Raw genomic sequence first — 13,083 nt, 5'->3', positions numbered from 1 at the left:
TATATTTCGCGAGTCTAAATTTTTGCAAATTGGGAATTCCCGACGATTTCGCGAGTGGTTAAATTCGCGATCGTGGAGTCCTGTACTAAACGGAGAAATGTACACACGTACGTAACATTCACATTGGGGGATCAGAGTCAATATTTTCGCGTGTCTTTAATTTCGCGAATAGCACCCGACTCGCAAAATTCACGGAAATAAAAACCTCGCGAAATATTTGGCGTATACAGTAGTACAATTATTCTTGTACAAGAGAGTTATACTTCTGTGTCTTTTAAGCATGGGTAGTGTTTAAGAGTGAAAAGGAAAATGTCAGAAAGTGTTCGTGCTTTGTCAGAATTGTCTAACCTTGATTAGGACTGTCCAATGCAATCTGGAGAGTATGCGAACTGATAAATGACATATATCAGCCACACTTTGGTGAACAAGAGATACAAATGTAGTTGCCGGCAAGCATTTTCTCTAGCCAGATATGTCAACTTTTGCTCTATCATATATATTGCCCTTTTTTGACAATTTGTATTGAACTGCTGAATGTACATAATTCCTATAAATCTAACTGGTGTCAGAGTGGAATGATTATGTGGAACAAGAACAGGCTATTCAATTGCCCTGGGAAATTTGCGTGAAAGTGAAACAGTAATTCTTTATGAGTGACAACAGAGTGGGATGATTCTGTGATTTACACAAAGTGTCACCCCTCCTAGGCCATTCAACAACCCAGGAAAACAAGTATGAAAGTGAAACGATTTTGTGTGTGAGAGCATGAAGTGATTTCTGCAACAGCGCCCTCTATAGTGCAGTGACAGTGCATTGTAAAGTGCAAGCTTGTCTTTTTGAGGGATATATAAGTTTGGAATGGGTGACTGCAAATATTTGCATGAACGTCATGAGCTGCCATTTATCAACTCTCTCTAGGGTGACATTGAGTTTGGGTAGTATTTGATAGTTGTTGTCAGTAGAAATTTGTGAATTTTTGTTTTTCTCTTGTCTGTCCAGCTTGTTTTAGTGGACAGATAAGTACACTATATTGTGTGTATATAAATATGTGTGTGTGTGTGTATGTGTGTGTGTTTGTTTGTTTGTATACTAATGAAAGGCAGATGTTATGTTATTTCACAGCTTTGCAAAGATGTATGCCTTAACCAATGTATTTTGATGCACTTTAAGTCTAAGGCCCGCTTCGGTTTTGTCCTTTATACCACCACTTCTCATAGCTTAGCGATAGTGCAGCAGGAAGATAATGTTGTGAGCCAAGCACAAAAATTACATCTGTTTTTCCTTCATGTTTTGTAAATTTAACTGTTTAACCTGCTCTAGAGGAATGTTAGGAATTTTGTTTCTGGGATATATACAGTGTATGTCAAAAGTAGACACAGAGGAAATTTTACCAACAAGAAAATATGAAGTCACTAATATGATATTCTACAAACTGATGCAAAGTTCTGATTGAGTAAAATCACAGGAATGTGACCAAGACAGCTGTCTTAGTATGAGTTCTCTCCCAAAGTACTGGACAATGTTAGAAAGTGTTTGCCAAGATTTGAACGCTTTTAAAGGGACTGTACAGTACTGGTTGAGGTGGGGATTCATGTTTTGAACATTCCTAAGTGAGATAATGAAAAACCTCTTATGAAATATGAAAGAGCATGTAATTTTAAGAAGGATTCAACGTTTATTTGATGAAAATTGGTTTTCAAATGGCTGAGATATCAAAAAAAAAAGTGCTAATAATAAAAGGCAACATGCCACAACTTTATTGAGATCTCTTTGTTTCACCTTGTTTATGGATATCTCAGCCATTTCAAAACCGATTTTCATCGAATAAACTTTTGATACCCCTTAGAACTGCGTGCTCTTTGACATCTCATAGAGTGGTTTCAGAATATCTCGCAAAACGTTAAAAGCTAAATCCTCACCTCGACCAGAACTGTACACACCCTTTAACTGTGGCTTCACTGGCCTGCTGATATATATATATATATATATATATACTCCTGAAGAAGGTGGAGGCCACCGAAAATTTGAGTTGTTCAATAAACTCATTCTTATTGGCGAAATAATGCATTACTAGTTTATTTCTTGATTCTTCGCTATATATATATATATATATATATATATATATATACACGTTTCAACAGACTTTCTTTGTAAGATAACATCTTGTTTGCGGATATTATACCCGACTGATTGTCGTCCTGCAGTCGCCTCGTGCTCGACATAGGAGACCACCAGGAAGTGCAAACACAATTTAGTTCCAGAAAGACCCTCAGTGTATGGTGGGGTGGGGGGGGGGGGGAGTTGCATGAGAAATGGGCTCATATTCATATTCCTTGCAGGGCAATGAGGCAAATCCTTACCATTCAGGAACAGGAATAAAAGAGCAGAGTATAATTATATGTCTGAGCAGCAACCCACCCACAAGAGATAATGTTGATTATTATCGAGGGTGACAAAGTCCACCGTGCACACTTCCTATAAGTGGCATGCAGCCAAGGCTGTACTTCCGTGGATTATTACTGTATAGAGCTCTGCATTATAATGGCAGCAAACATGCTAGATGTTCTTGTAGCCATTTATTCACTTTGAGGCATGCATCGTGCACACCATTTCCTGTAATACGCTCCCTGTGAGCAGTGATGCATGACTGCTCGCACACATAAATTTTTGTGCAGTTTTGTTGATTTTTTTTTATATTATTATTCCTTCTGTGGAAGGAGAGCCAATTGGAGCCTCCAGCTCTTTTGCACTCGGGGATGCTCAAATGAGCAGCACGCAACGAAAACAGATACTTCCTGGATAGCACTGAAAAATCAAGGAGACTGGAGTGGCAAATTTTCGACAAGCGTTTTCATAACTGCTCATCAAGTTTTGTTGCCGCAGCTTCTGTGCATTGCATCAAGGCAGCAATACTTTGGACACATACAAGAAGACCGCCGGATCTTTATGTGGCCGGCGATGGTAGATCTTTCATTTGTATCTAGTTTGTGTTCATCAAAGAGTCTGTCTGCAATTCACTTAACTATGCTGTAAATCTGTGCACCTTTTATCCTAAAGAGTTGGTTGTTTGCTATTTTGTTGTTTGTACTGTTGTTGTCAGAGATTGCCGTGCACTGATCAGATGCCCAGCTTACAGCTCGTTTGGTCTGGAGCCAAGTATTGCGTCAAGAAAGAATTCATCCATTATTAGTGTATATTTCCACATTTTACCTATACAGTTGTATACCAAAAGAAAAAGGTAAAATGGTGAGAAGTAATGCATTTTCTGCTGATTTTTTAAACATTTTTAAATGTGCGTGCATGCTTGTAAGATTAGCCAGATTTCCTGTTGGTATGTGAATTATAATATGCAATATATGTTTCAAAACTACATGTAGAACTCAGTCATTATGATTTACTTTTTAACTGTGTATCAATCATTTTCTTATGAACGGTGTAGTAGTAATTGTGAGTCTATAACCAGGAAATCTCACATTTGTTTCTGCACTTTGGATCCCAGCTACCAACTCCCCCCCCCCCCACCAACAAAGAAATAAAAATTATCATACAGCTGCTGTGAAACTGAAAGTCATTGGTCTCCATGCATGTGTGAGAAGTTGGCAATCTTGTTGCTGCCATACTTTGCAGTACATATTTTATTGTGCTGTGTGGATTCAGCGCATGTGAATGTTTAATTATAATCATATCCTTGATCTATGGATATCATTAAGGGAATGACCTTCAGGGGAGTGGTAAATAACACGTCACGGCCGGCAAGTAGACTCCAATTGTGATAAACCTATTACTGTGTGTAGCTCTACCGTAGTATTAGAAAGCCCACATACATATAGATACTCAAATAGTATCTGTGTGTGTATGTGTGTGTGTGTGTGTGTGTGTTTGGATGTATGTTTGCAATTAAATACACAGGCTACAATTTATGATGTTTGCACACTTGTATTGACAGAGCTTGTATGGTGCCTGATGAGCAGTTAAAAAGACTGGGCTACTGAAAGTCACCAGAGAAGTTTCTTTGCCAATCTGAAGGTAAGGCCAGATTTGCTTGTTTCCTGTGGGAAGGCCAAAATGATCTCTGACATATTTATATATAATGACGGACATACATGTATAATGTGATTATGTGTTATGTATCAAATTAGGTCTTTTCATTCTTGTCTCCCCTTTAAACATGTTTCATATCTGTATGTGTGTGTGTATGTATGTGTGAGTGTGTTTGTGATAGAGAGGCATGAAATCCAAATATATGTGGGTTGCGTGAATGCAGCAATATTAGTAAAAGATATCAGCGAAGTTTGACGAAAATTGGACACTGTTCAAAAGTTTTGAGTATGTAAAGTTGTGGTGCCACCACTGCTAGATGAGAAGACTACAACATGTCATAATGTCATTTATGGACAATGATAAAGTAAATAGACTAGAAGAGAATTCAAGATATTTTCATGTTTCTAGCATAATGATAAAGCATTTGACTTCATCTTTCAGAAAACAAGGAAAATACCCTTAATGTTTGTCAGTATCAAGAGGAGGGAATCTGTGTACTTTTCATAAAATATGAAATTAGTGGAATTCTCTTTACATTTTCTTTTTATAAGTGTCCTTGTGTGACATCACAAAACACTGTAGTCTTCTCATCCAGTGATGGTGGCACTGAAACTTTAAAAATTGTTAACTTTTGATTGAGTGGGTTGTCCAATTTTCCTCAGTCTTCACTGATGTGTTCTATTGATATCGCCATATTTTCTTATTAGTTATTTGGGGTTTGATTTGATTTTTTTTTTTTAGTGATTGTACTTCAGGATGTACAACTGATGCCATACGAGGCATTGAGCCAGCCACTATGGCATTGCCATGGTAACCATGAGGCAGACTTTTTTTTTTTTTTTAATAGAGCTAGAGTGGATAAGCATATCCACTGCAGGCTAGAACAGTATCATGGACAAAGATGAACTTACAAGGCACAAGTTAAAAAAAAAAAAAAATATATATATATATATATATTTATATATATATATATATTGGTATGCTGTAATAAATTGTTAGCCTTGTTTTCAGAGAAAAAAATTAGTGGTAGCTCAAACATGACCAAGACAAACCGATGAGGCAGGCTTACATTTCTAAATAAAGAAACTTGCTAATCTAGCATTCATAAAGTTCAGTTATTAGTATCACTTCCATATGTACATACATACACACACATGCACACACACACCAATAATTATGTATATGGGTGGTCACATAGTAAGTCCATTATGTGTCTCTTTTTAGTGTTTCTCATAATGAAATATGAAATGGTGTCATGATCAGGTCAACAATTATTTCTAGTCACTTTGCTCATCTACTATTGCCACTGAACCAGCTTTGGTGTAATTTTATTGAAATCATTTTCAAGAATCATTTATCAAAGAGAGAGAAAGAAGTCTTGCTTTGAACATAATGATGGGGATTCATCGTCAGCTATAGTATTGGTCTATATTTTCATTACCGGTACATATTTTCTTTGTTTTTATTGTATTTGACTTTCACAAAATATTGCATTCTCTGTTTTCCCTTCCATTGTTCTATCCATGGAACCCCATTTCTGCAGTTATGAAGGCAGTTATCACAAGGTCAAAGTTCTCTTTAGATCACAGTCCCTCTGCAAATGGAGCATGGTACCATTTCAATTACTCATAATGCGCAGTCTGGACGAGTTCTGTTAATTTTGCACGATTACCATGGTATCATCATGACAGATTTTAAGGGGTTCAATGTTCATTTCTGCCAACACACACACACACACACACACACACACAGAACAAATTGATAGTTGCTAACTATATGTCATCTTTGTCCCAGATAAGGACATATTACCAAACTGCATGCATTGTTGTGATGATTAGGGGTCAAAGTTTCCTTCCACATTCCCCTCTCCCCCCACCCCTCCACTGTCCCATATATTGCCAACAAAGCAGCAATATAATGATGTCACAATCGTGATGTAAATGTTACCGACTCTATAATTCGACACAGACACAGTACAGCTCGCGGTACCATCATCTCTGCCTGTATGGTTTCAATGTAAGAACCGCCTCGTCCCTGAAGAAGCATGCAATCTTCCATCTCGAATGCTATGCGTAATTAATAATTTACAAACATGACGCTAATAAAAGTATCATCTAGTCAGCCTCTTAGGACTCTCTTCCAACCATCGAAAGAAAAAATCCTGGAGATCCGTGATAACGACTGTCTTACTAGTTTGGATAGCTAATACAAACAAAGAAAGATATATTGGACTTAACTGTGTGTTCTGTAATTTTGGCCAAACAATAAGTATCAAACTAACAAACTAGTGACCAATGAATATGTCAATAATACTGCATGGCATGTCAGAGTAAGGCTTGATTGAAACCCTTGTGCATTTACTGCACTTGATGTGATACTCATAATGATTTGTTGTCTGTCACTGGCTTTTGTTTGTATTATTATTCTAGGTATCGAGACAGCCTGCAGATCTTGCTCTTGGTGGCTACTGGCATAGATAAAACTTGGCTTGTGGCGGAGAAGACAATTTTTGTTTCATAGCCGCGGTACGTGTACAGTGTTGATGTCAAGTAGCAGAATATATTCTGAGCACAGAAGAGAGCCATTTACACAACTGTTACTCTTCCAAAAACTGTAATATTTCATTTAGTCCAAGAACTCATCTGACGCTTTACGTAATCAAAAAAAAAATCTATCAGTATTATAAGCCAATATTTTGTCAGTTACAAGATGGAAATCTGTACTAAGATAATGGAAAAAGTCATCTCGCACAAAATGCACTTGTCTTTCTGTTTCTAAGTCATCATTACTGTACCTTTCGATGCACCAATCCAAACTGCATTTTGTTTTTTGCTTGTTGATCTTCAGCCCACTACATTTTCCGAATGAATTCAAAATATGTAGCTCAACTGACATTTGTACCATGTAAAAATAGTGCTGTATCATCTGCATACTGAAGGATCTTAAATTCTTTCGCACAGACAAAGATTCCTTTCACCTAGTGCGAAGAGAGCCACTTGGCCAAGGTTTGCATTCATTTATGTTTTTCTTGTTTTTTTAGATGTCCATTTAAGTGGTGAGTGAAGTGACCGAGGTTCCATCATTGTAATCATGTATGATGCAGAGTTTGTGGTTGAGAAATGTCTTATTTTCTTTTATCTGCATCAAGTCGCAGCTGATAGCACCACCAAAAAAAGAGGAATGAAATGAATGACTAAGTGCAGAATGTCCTTTTTTTAGCTGAAAAACAAACTTACATGCAAAGGTATATAAATATATAATCATTTATGTATCTATTTATTTATTCATATTTCTAACCAGCACAAGAAATTATTCCCAATCTGAACGTGTGTGGTGTCTCAGTATTAAGTGTTGTATATGTTGAAGAAATTAAGTTTAAGATGGACCTTGCTCTCAAATGCTCCCTCTAATCATCAGGCCTTCAACATATCATGGCCTTCTTCAGGATCAGGGACATGAATGTGTCAGGTTCTGGGTCACCGTATATCACGCACGGCATGTGAGGTTATGTTTGATATACAGATTCATTATCTGGGCAATTCCATGGTTAGAAACGTTACATTTAAACAAATTTAGATATTTGTTTTTACTACTAAATCACCATTTATTCATTTCAAGTCAAAATCATGTTAAAATCATGTTCATCCTTCCCAGGTGTATGATATAAAAAAGAATGAATACAATCCAATAAATATTAGAATTGCTATGGCAACTAAAAGGGCTGGTTAGTAACGTTACGAAAAAAGGACATGACAAAAAAAATCAATGTCTTGTAACAAAAAGTGTGCAAAAATGCAAGTTACTTCAAACAAAGTGCTGCATTAATTTCAATTATTGCATCATGACAAATGTTCACGCAAATATTTTTAGCAGTTCGACTGAAAATTTATTAGCTAGACCCCAAAAAGCATGGTTAGTAACGTTACGGTTTTAATAGTAACGTTACATTTGTCCGGAATAATTCCGCAGGTTATTTCACGCTTTGGTAATTGACAAAATGTCACATGACTTCTGGAGTATTCAATTGTATTCATCTTTTACCCCTTAGCAAAACTTTGAGGAAAAAATTTTCAGAGGAACCCACTGTAATTTGCATTTAAGAGAATTTCAATGTCCCCAGTCCCACATGTACATTTGAAATGATGGTTTTAGATCTCGCAAAACCAATGAATACGAAAAATTAAATCTACTGAATTTGAAAGACCATAATGATTGGCGAACATCCATGGCATAAGTTGATGCCTAAATCAAAGAGTAAGATAAAGAGGCACATTTCTTTTATCCATGTCGTGTCCACCTAACTGCGGAATTGCCCATCTGTCTTCAGCTATCTCTCGTGTAATCTTTGGACTGTATGATTCTCTGTAGGCCCAGTGTCAAAGCACTTTGGCACTTACAAACATTTATACATATATTGTAAAGATATACCTGTGTGTATGTGTATGTGTATGTGTATGTGGGTTTATATACAGTCATACTTCTCTACAATGACCACTCTGGAAAAACAAAATGTGGATGTTCTAGACAGGTGGCCATTGTTGACAGTCTCAATGCTGCAGACGTTGTAATCAATGTTTCCAGTGTTCCACCTGATTGCTTGGACACCTCAATAATACATATATCAAAGTACATTGGTACAAAGTCATTTACATGGATGAAAAGACATTGAGTTCATCATTTGCTTTTTTTCACTTTCACTTTCATTTCAATTTGTTTGTGTATGTATGCGTATATCATGTGTGTTACATCTTATTTCGATATTGATTCTTTCTTTTTCTTTTGGCAACATACACTGTATGATAATTTGCTAGGTTGGATTAAAAGGAAGACAGACTTCTCAGTATGCCTGCAGAATTGTCATTTTTTTTTTTTTTTGCTCTAGAATGTACACTTATGAAATGTGTCAAAGAATGCCATAAAAACATGATTTCAGTTGAGGGATGACAAAAATATGAAATGCCGACCAAAAAGGTTTGCCAGAAGTACTACTTCAGAGCATACCTGTTTGTGGTTGCTTTATAATTTTTGTGATCAATTATTGATAATTGACCAAAAGGGCCAGAGCAATATCCACTGACCTACTGTGCTAGAGTGCATCGTATACAGCTTGTTGGAAATGTGATTGCTAGGGCACAATTGATCATCACATAAGATTCTACCTACCCAGCACTACTGGAGGAATAAAAGTCATATGCCTGTTGATGGAAGTTATGTTACACTTTTGACCTCAAAATACTCCAAAACAACTCATCATCCTGGCAAGTGGCATCAGCCAGGTATGTTTCTTGGTACACACCTATGATGTATTGCAAGCAAATTCCAGATGGTGAAGATGAATTTCGAGCCCTTCCGAGAACTGTGTTTTGGCTTTCATGCATTCTGGATGCTACGTTGGAGATGTTTGTCACTCATAGTGATATAAGCCCTGAAAAGAGCTATTGGGTGTGCCAGCCCTGAAAAGGGCCATGGGATTTCCTGAACTTGAAAAGGGGAATTGAGTTCCAGTCTTGAAAAGGGCTACGTTTGCTAGCCTTGAAAAGGGCCATTGAATTTGCTAGCCCTGGAAAGAGCCATTGGGTTTGCTAGCCCTGAAAGTACCATTGGATTTGCTAGCTTTGAAAAGGACTATTGAGTTACTAGCCTGAAAGGGCCTCTAGATTTGCCAGCCCTCTAAGTTTGCAAGCCCTGAAAAGGGGCATTGCATTTGCTAGCCCTGAGAAGTACCATTGAGTTTGCTAGCCCTGAAAAGGCCCTTCGAGCTTAAGCCCTGAAAAGGGCCATTGGATTTGCTAGCCCTGTGAAGGACCTTTGAGTGTACTAGCCTTGGAAAGGGCCATTGAGAGTGCTAGCCCTGAAAAAGATCAAAAGGTTTGCTGTCCCCAAAAAGGACCATTGAGTTTGCTAGCCTGAACAGGGCTATAGGATTTACTAGCCCTGAAAAAAAAAGTCATTGGGTTTGCTAGCCCTATATAGGGCCTTTGGATTTGCTTGTCCTGAAAAGGATCATTGGGTTTATTTGTCCTGAAAAGGCCCATTGAGTTTACACCATGAACAGGGCCATTGGATTTGCTAACCCCAAGAAGGGCTATTGGATTTGCTGGCCGTGAAAAGGACCATTGAGTTTACTAGCCCTGAAAATAGCCATTGAGTGTGCTAGCCCTGAAAAAGCAATTGGATTTGCTGCCCCTAAATAGGGCCTTTGCATTTGCTGGCCCTGAAAATTACCGTTGGGTTTATGTGCCCTGAAAAGGCCCATTGAATTTAAGCCGTGAACAGAGCCATTAAATTTGATAGCCCTGTAAAGGACCTTTGAGTCTACTAGTCCTGAAAATGGCCATTGAGTGTACTAGCCCTGAAAAAAAAAGCCATTTGGTTTACTAGCTCTGAAAGGACCATTGTGGATGTGAACCCTGAAAATCACCATTGAGTTTGCTAGCCCTGAAAAAGGTCATTTTGTTTGCTAGCCCTGAAAAGTGCCGTTGGAAGTAAATGGTGCTGATAAGGGCCACTGGGGTGATGGCCCCAAGAAGGGCTTTTTGCTTTGAGCCTTGTCGTACTTTTCTTGAGAGGAAAAAAAAAATGATCTAAAATTGAAAAAAAGTGAGGCTGACTGATATATTGTGAAGGATTGAATGGTTGTTGGTTGTCATACACCCTTTACAGTCAATCAGCAGAAACCAAATCCATTGTTGCTGGTTGTGAAAGGTACGTGGATGCTATTTATACACAGGTTCTAACCTACCCATTTCTTCAGAGGGGAACTTTCATGTGGTCACTCAATCAGGTTTGATTATTTATATTCGAGAGAAAGAGAGAGATAGAGGAGAGAAAGAGAGAGAGAAAAAGAGAGAGACATAAACCATGTTTTATGATTGTTCTCAGTTTTCAGTGCTGATATGCATTTAGCCAAGAGAACAAAGGGTTTAATATGATGATTACTGGATATTATTGTTCTTTGTGACATCACAAAGTAAATTTAGGGAGACACAATGCACTGCTGGTTTCATTCTGTACGGCTTGCTTTTCATTTTGTGTGATCCAAGTTCTCTCAAGAGCATATGGATAGTGTGTTTTATGCCAGTTATGAATTGGCTCAGAAGAAAGAAAGGGACGGAGCATCACCAGTTTCAGTTTTTCCACGAGTTATTCTCGCTCTCCTGCAAACAAAGTCTGCTGTAGTATATACCTGTATATATTATGTGCACAACAAAGGGTGGTCATGTGATTGATCGTGTAAAATTGCTAGCTAGAAAAAAAAAAAAAAAAAATAAGAGACCCAGAATGATTGGTGTTTAGTATGTCTGCCTAGAACCCGAAAAGCTTGAGAGGAAATCCTGCTGTAGGAAGTAGAAAATGCTTCCTGTTCATTGCAACGGCAGCCATTTCCTAGCTCGGCTCCCTTCCTAACATCCCAATGCATGAAATGCGACAGTTTTGATACACGCAAGCAATCTTATTTGGATTAGCTGGCTCACAACTGGGGACGGCCAAAACACAAACTTCTGCAGCAAAAGGTAATAGTCTTTATATTGCTTGGTGCGTGAGATGGTTTGGGAGACGATGTTTGAGATGGTGTGGGTGGTGTGTTACATTCTGGTGGGAGAATAAGAGTAATAAATGAAATTGCAACCAACATCAAGTTGGGTTTTCTTCTTTATGTCTTTGTCCCTTTTGTATGAGCAAATCAGGTATAGAATGTAATTGGTAATGCATGGGTGAATCACAACAACGTTTTTATACGATTTCAGTACGTCACTCTGAATGTCGCCAGCAGTGAATACTTCCTTCAGTTCCATGTGCCATGTTGGCTTTTGTGGACTGTAATAGGGAACTGCAGCGGAAGCTACAGACAATTGCCTTTGCTACGTGTTCATGAATGATGGCACTACTTGCTGAGTAAACATAGCACATAATGGACCTCCTATTGCACATGATGTACATTTGTTACGTTGCCTTTCATTACAAAGTGAATTAAGGCAAGTGGTTTCATGTATTAGTAGCCAGGAACTCGCTCAAAAAGGGAAAAAAACAATTACAAGTAATCATAATTAATTTCAACTCAAAACATGTGAAGCCTATTAGCAATGTGGCTGATTTTGGCCATATTTCATTAACATTTCAAAAATAGGTTTTGCTGAATTACATAATTTTTATGGCAGTTCAGACTAGAGGATAGTTTCCTGTCTTGACTAAAATTGAAGACAGTAGTGTTTGGTAACTACAGTAGTTCGTAACTAACTGGGATAACAAACACACATTTTATATACCAGAAGTTAAGGCTTCTTGTTTTCATTCTATTTTATTTTTTTTAATTTTCCCATTCATTTTGTGCTTACCAGTTACCACTAGTAACAAGAATGCCAAGGGAATGCTAAATTGGTGGGTGCATGAGGGTTTATGTCTAAATGCATTTGTTGTAAGTGATGCCAAGGTAGGCCCAGGAGGGACAAATGATCACATTTCAATTTATTAGCATCCATCAGTTGCTGAATAGACTTGCACTAGTAAGGCTAAATAGCAACAGTTGACAACCGAGGCTCCAACACATGATCTACAGACAACTTGATAGGTTTTCAACAATGCTTATTGTCCATACAGTGCATTGAGGAGTCTTGAATTGCCCTTGTGACATTTAAAGGAAACAAAAACCCCAAGAGAAATGTGGATTGAGTGAAAGCAGTAGCATTAGTAGAACACATCAGTGAAAGTTTGAGGAAAATTGAACAATCGATGCAAAAGTTATGAATTTTTAAAGTTTTGGTGTTGTAACCGCTGGATGAGGACTCGGAGACTACTGGAGGTTATGATGTCATGAGTTGACAGCAATGTAAAAAAAATACAAAGGGAATTCCGCAAAAATTCATTTTTCATGAAAATTACACATTCCATCAACTTAATACTGACATATGTGAAGGGTACCGGTACAATTATTCTCCCTGCTTTCTGAATGCGGTTAGTCAAGTGCTCTTTCATTATGCTAGAAAAGTGAATTTTTGTGGAATTCCCTTTATATTTTCTTTGTATTATTTTCCACACATGATG

The 13,083-nt window shown here is 37.7% G+C and overlaps 1 protein-coding gene across 2 annotated transcripts in view; it reads left to right on the top strand.

Annotated features, from left to right (window-relative positions):
* Positions 1–2,854: 2,854 nt before the first annotated feature.
* LOC140232697 (uncharacterized) overlaps positions 2,855–13,083 on the top strand; it is a 36,145-nt gene continuing 25,916 nt past the window's right edge. For both annotated transcript variants that reach the window (XM_072312816.1, XM_072312815.1), the window contains exons 1-2: positions 2,855–2,961; positions 6,471–6,566. The gene's annotated coding sequence lies outside the window, so the exon portion shown is untranslated. The remainder of the gene's footprint in view (positions 2,962–6,470; positions 6,567–13,083) is intronic.

This window comes from Diadema setosum, chromosome 9, assembly GCF_964275005.1.
Source record: "Diadema setosum chromosome 9, eeDiaSeto1, whole genome shotgun sequence".
NCBI classification, from domain to species: Eukaryota; Metazoa; Echinodermata; class Echinoidea; order Diadematoida; family Diadematidae; genus Diadema; species Diadema setosum.
The sequence above is the reverse complement of the archived record's forward strand: the minus strand, read 5'-3'. Positions and strand labels throughout refer to the sequence as shown.